This window comes from Phocoena sinus, chromosome 3 (genome assembly GCF_008692025.1).
Source record: "Phocoena sinus isolate mPhoSin1 chromosome 3, mPhoSin1.pri, whole genome shotgun sequence".
Taxonomy (NCBI): Eukaryota; Metazoa; Chordata; class Mammalia; order Artiodactyla; family Phocoenidae; genus Phocoena; species Phocoena sinus.
In genome coordinates, this window is record NC_045765.1 from 157,135,976 (window position 1) to 157,142,397 (window position 6,422).

Sequence of the window (6,422 nt, forward strand, 5' to 3'; positions counted from 1 at the left end):
AAATATATTATTCTGTGTCAGAATTAAGCAATATTTTGGATTATAAGATATTTAGCTCATAAAAATATATAAATGTGTGTTTAATGATTCATTTAAAGCACTAAATATACCCATTTACATTTCAAAAATAAAATGTGAACTAAAATATTTATAAATCACTGAGCTCTTATCCTCTCCTAATAGAGGATGATGATAGTTGTCTGTTCAGAAACCCAGGCATATGTACAATTGGGAGAAATTGCCACTAATAATCTGGTGTGTGTGTGTGTCTGTGGTATGTGTTCTCCAAGTTATAGTGGCCATAACTCTCACAGCTGTTTGGCTTCAGCATGATGAAACCAAGGAGAGCTGTGCAACAAAGTAACCATTTAACATTAAAAACAATCAAGATAGGGCTTCCCTGGTGGGGCAGTGGTTGAGAGTCCGCCTGCCAATGCAGGGGACACGGCTTCGTGCCCCGGTCTGGGAAGATCCCACCTGCCGCGGAGCGGCTGGGCCCATGAGCCATGGCCGCTAAGCCTGCGCGTCCGGAGCCTGTGCTCCGCAACGGGAGAGGCCACAACAGTGAGAGGCCCGCATACCGCAAAAAAAACCCAAAAAACATCAAGGTAATAAATGTTAAAGACAAAATGCAATAGAAACCCTTATAAGGAAAAGTCTCCGAGCCCCAGTTCTCCCAGAGACAACATTTCTAATAATGTTCTCTATCTTGGGGGTTACGGACAGGTTACCTTCATGTCTATAAATAAGCAGTTATATCCCTCTCTCTCTTTTTTTTTTTTTTTTTGCGGTTTTTGAAGCAGAGTCTCAACCACTGTGCCACCAGGGAAGCCCTATCCCTCTCTTTTTTATTGACTAACTTATTATTTATCTACTTCCTGTTTTGACGGGGAGGATTTGGCTCAAACTCCACATTCATTTTTCCTCCATTTCACAGTTTTAATAGTTGTCACTACTTTTTGTCTTTTCTGTTATGTTTTCAACTTTAAATAATGAAATTAATTTTTTTTCTTATTCCTAAAAGTATTTTTTTCTTGATGTCCTGTAATCTGAGCATGTCAGTCCCCCTGACTTTCTGTCCAGTTCTGTTCTCTTCCCTGGTTGCTTTTAGTAAGCTTGCAAGTAAGAGCCTTCCTATCAAAATGTCAAGGTTGATAACATTTCCATTCTTTCTTTTTTTTTTTTTTCCATTCTTTCTTGAATTAAGTGTCAGCCATGGTTTATAGGTGTATAGTTAAAATCTATTGAGATTCGTTAGTATGAATATAACATGTGCTCTCAAAGGAGAGCCTTCCTAGATCAACATGGAATACAGTGTTATTTTTTAGCATTCATCACTTATTCTAAAATTTGCTGTATTTTAACATTTCTCTTGTTTGAATCATTTATTTTTTGTAAGGCTTTTTGGTGATTCCAAGAGAATCTTAATTCCTTATTGTCTTGTTGAGACTCTAGGGCAACTGTAATGGTCATTAGCTCTGTGATACTCTTAATTCCAACACTCTCTTGGGAATTCTCCTCTCCGTGGTATTCTGTGACTGCCTTTTAGCTACATCTATCATTTTATTTTATCATTTTTTTGCCTCAGAGTACTGTATCTGTTATTTAGTAAATATATGTAGTTGATGATTATCAGCTCATAAGATAGCTACAGTGAAACAATACCACTTTCAGAAATGCTTTGAGTAGTTCACACTTTATTAGTAAATGATTCGAATTACATTTTCTTTAAAGCAATATAAATACCTTGCTTTAAAAATACAGATATTGCAGGAAACATTTTATTTTGAAATCTACTTTGAGATTTTGTCCTGTTGGTATCCAAAAGGATATTTAAAAGGATCTGGTGGAAGAGAAAACTAAATATATACAACTACCAAGAGTATAAGCATACCACTATTTATGTAGGGGGGAATTGCTAAATATTTTATGATGATAAATCAGAAGATTTAGTTAAGTTTTATATACTAGACAAACAATAAAAATTTGTGGAAATTTGTGATTCTAGATATCCCTTATCAATTAATCACCAATTAGTAACAAGGGACTCTCTAAAAAGAAGAGCCAACTGAAATTTATATCCTAGCTGTCATGTAGTAATGTCCTGGAAGTTCTTGCCAAGTTACTTAAACTCTCAGACTCAAGGTTCCAAATCTGAAAAATGGGTAATAATACCTCTGCTTTTAGCTTATATTGAAATATAAATGTGATAAGACTGGTAAATGATCTAATAAAAGGAGTACATACATAAAAGGAACTCAACATTTATATTGAATACTATTATTACTTAAAGAAGACAGTGACTTGTCTTCTATCATCACACCAAACACTTTTTTTTTTTCCCAAACCCTAGGGATTTTATGGGGCTGCAGTCCTGAGACTGGTTTCATGATACACTAAATCATGTGTAAGCACTTTGAGGGCATCAAGAAAGATTTGACTGGTTCTTTCTTCAGCAACTAATGTACTGCAAATAAAGCACAATTCCAGATGTTAAAAAGAATATGGATTTATACTTCATTATTTATCACATCCAGTTATTTCAGAAATTATTTTTAAGAAAAAGATTAAGTAAAAATTAAAAAAACTTCAGATGAGAATTGCTCAACAATCACTACAAAACATTAAAAGTATATGAAATTCCTTTTAATAACAGTAAAAACTAAATTATTAATGTGTAAGTTCTGACTGTCCACAGTGTTGAAAAATGTTTTATAAATTATGCCTTCAAATTACTTAATACTGAAAGAGACCCTGGTACAAAGTTCCACTAAATATTTTTAGTTTTGGGTACCTTATGCCCTAAACTGCTTTTAATGATTTTTAAAGTTTAAAAATATAATTTGCCACCACAATTTGTTCAGAGTATCAAAGATTAACAGAATATTTAAGAAGCTGCTTAAATCCAATTAGAACTATATGTGGAAATAGGACTTTTCACGTCTGTAAGGTTGACAGTAAATATTTATTTACTGAGTGATACTTGTTAATCCTCTGCTTCCTAATTGCTTTTCTGTATTGAGCAGCAGACTCAGAATCAGTTTGAAGAGACTGCACTTTTCAAATTTTAACAGTAGACTCTCTGAAAGCAAACATTTGCTCACCTGAGGGCTACAGTTCTATTTTAAATTACTTTGAATTTGGGTTAATAAGACTGCAAACCTTTGTTTCCAACATGTGTTCCAGTTAACTGTGCAATTTAAAAGCATAATATTTCTCTCACCTCTTTCAAGGATTCCCTAACTATCTCTCAGTTACAGTATTTTCTCTTCTTTCAGTTAATAATGGAAAGAGTACTAAAGTACTTTAAAGTTCAGATAACAATTTCCCATGTATTTATTAATTATTTAGTATTTCCTGTATAAAACATGTATTTCTGGTGAATCATTTTCCCTTAAGGATTTGTGGATGTTCATCAGATCATTTTTACTGTAGTATGTACCAGCATACACGTCTTTGTATATATCCCCTCTGCCATTTTTTTGTTTGTTTCATTGGTTGAACACAATCTTATCTGATTCCAAGCCCTTCCTACTTTGGTCTCTTCCTTTTCAATCTGCTTTTCTAGGAGATTATTCTCATTAACATACAAATACATGATCATATCTACCATTTTGAAATATTCCTTCTTTCCATATCCTGCTCCATTTTTTCCCCCTACTCTTCCTTACAGCAGTATTCCTTGGAAGAGGTGTTCCTCATTGCTACCGATCTTTTCCTATTCTTTTCTGAACAAACACCAATCAGGTTTTATTTCCAAGAAATCTAGCAAAATTGCTCTCAGAAAAGCATTGTGAAATCCAGCAGTCAGTTCTTCATTATTACCATCTTTGACATTTAGCAACCTTTGGCATAATGTTGATTCCTCATCTTTGACTTTTTTTTTTTGCTTGGCCCCTGGGACATTCCCCTCTCACCTCCCTGGCTAATTCTCTGTCTCCTTCACATATCCCTTTTGAAATCCAGCTTTATAAGTGTTTGGTTTCCAGATACATGTTGATCTTTCTCTCTGACTCAACCCCCACCCCCCAACTATGGACTCAAATGCACCAATCATCTTAGATACCTCCACCGTGAGGTCACAATTAATATATTAATTATTAATAATTAATTGCTCAATCATTTCTCCCACCCATGCCCAAGAGGCCTCTCCTTGGGTTCTTCATCTCAGTAAATGCAACTTTATTATAGTATAGATTTAGAACAATATCAAAATATGGTGTTAAAAATGTTTATAGCAAAGGGTGAGGTAATTCTTGTAGAGAAAACTCTGTTCTTTTGGTTACTAATGCCAGAAAATATGGTGTCATTATGTATTTCTGTGTTTCTTTCAACCCTCATATTACTCTATTAACAAATTCCATGGGCTTTATCTTCAAAATATTTTCAGATTCTGAATGCTGCTTGGCATTGCCACAGCATTCCCCTAAAGTCTAGTCACCATAATTTCTACTCTGGACTTTTAAAATAGCATCCTCACCTTTCTACCCTCTCACTCAATGGTCTATGATCCACACAGTAACCACAATCATCCTTTTTAAAATGTAAATAAAATCATATCCCTCTGTGGTTCAGGATTGTCAAATTCCTTCCCATTGTTCACATAATCAAATCCAATGTCCTCAAGTGGCCCACGATGGCCTAGAACCTACAGTATATCTTGTACTCTCACTGTTCAGCATGTCCCCTCCAGCCACTCTGGCCTCCTTGATTTTCCATGAAGATATTAAAGATGGCTCTGCCTCAGGGCCTCATATTTTCTGTTCACTCTGGCTTAGTTGTCCTTTCCCACATGACTGGCTTCTTTGCTTTTTACATGTCTCTGTCCAAATGTCTTCTCTCTGGGCGAGATGATCTTGACAACACTATCTAAAAAGCATCATCCTCAGCTAGCTCTCACTATTTACTTATCCTTCCTTTGTTTTCTTCATGATATCTACAGAAGTATGTGTTTCTTCGTAGCACGTGACCATATAATTTTTGTATATTATACATTTGTGTTTATATAATATATTTATTTTGTTCCTCTCTTTACACTATAAAGTTGGCTCTCTGATATTAGATACTATCTCATCTAATTATCCATTAAATTAATTAAAAAGTAGTAATTTTTGTGATTCCTTCTAGAGAGAAATTAAAGGGAGATTTGAATTGCATAGAACATACAGGTTACATGGAAGGAGTGTTCAATAATTGCAAATTCTGCAAATTTTCAGTTTTCAGGAAGATTCTTGAACTATATATGGCATTATGTTTAAACATACCTTCAGGTTGGTTTAGACAGGAAGTAATTTAATGTCCCTTCTCAAATTGTTATTTACTAACAGGAGCTATTGATATTATTGGGACTGATAAATTAAGAAGTGCGTAGTACAAAATAAATCAGTCATCTTGACAAGCATAAGTACAGTGAAGTCTAGATCTTAAATAATCTACAGTCACAAATGTGTTGTGTTTCCTATTTTTGCATGACCTTAACTCCTTTTAAGTATAAAGTGGCTGTATCTTAGGCAAAGAGACTATCCCTCAACCTAAAATACAGTCTTGTCATCATCACTGTTGTACATTTGGATTAAAATTCAAAAAATTAAAAAGGCAAATTTGGTCTGCCCTGGGAAGTATTCAGTGTTACATTTCTCATGTCTGCTCTTTCTGGCGAAGCCTGTATGTGCCACATGGATAGACATTGATTGATGTGGCATGGCTTGAAAGGCACTGCAAAGCCCAATAACCAAAAATGATTGCTCCATCAATAGCTGGGGATGATGACTTGAATTGTTAGCAGACACATTGTGACTCCTTTGAGCTTCAGCCAAGTGTTTTGTTCAAGTCCTTCTTAAAATGTCCAGAAAGTCTTATCACCTTAACATGAATTAACCAGCTGCTAAATAGGACAATGACAGTGAAATCGAGGTCTGATGTTAAAAACATTTATAGTAGGGGGTGGGGTAATTCCGATAGGGGAAATCTGGGTAGGTCTCCCCACTAGGTTCTTAGGTAATGACTGAACACTTTGAAAGAATGAAAAAGATCGAAGAAAATTTGCAATAAGAGAATGAGTGAATATTAAAACATACTTTTTAAAAAATAAAGTAGATAATGTCTGGAGCATGTTATAAAAATAGAGGAGAGAAACTATCTACAGTAGGCTAATCCATCAATATCCACTCGTGACCTTGGGAGGGCAGGGTGAGGAGTAAAGGGAGGGAGGAGAAGAAAGTAGAACTGGAAGGCAGCAAGATAACATGAAGAGTGGAATCAGGTGATACGACTTGAATTCTGGCTCCACAGAATTTAGCTGCATCTATGAATCTAGCTAAGTGATTTACCTTTTCAAAGACATGCCTTCCTCTTCTGAAACATGGGATCATAATATTTCCTACTCTAAAGTGATTGCAACATAGATAAATGGTACAAAATAT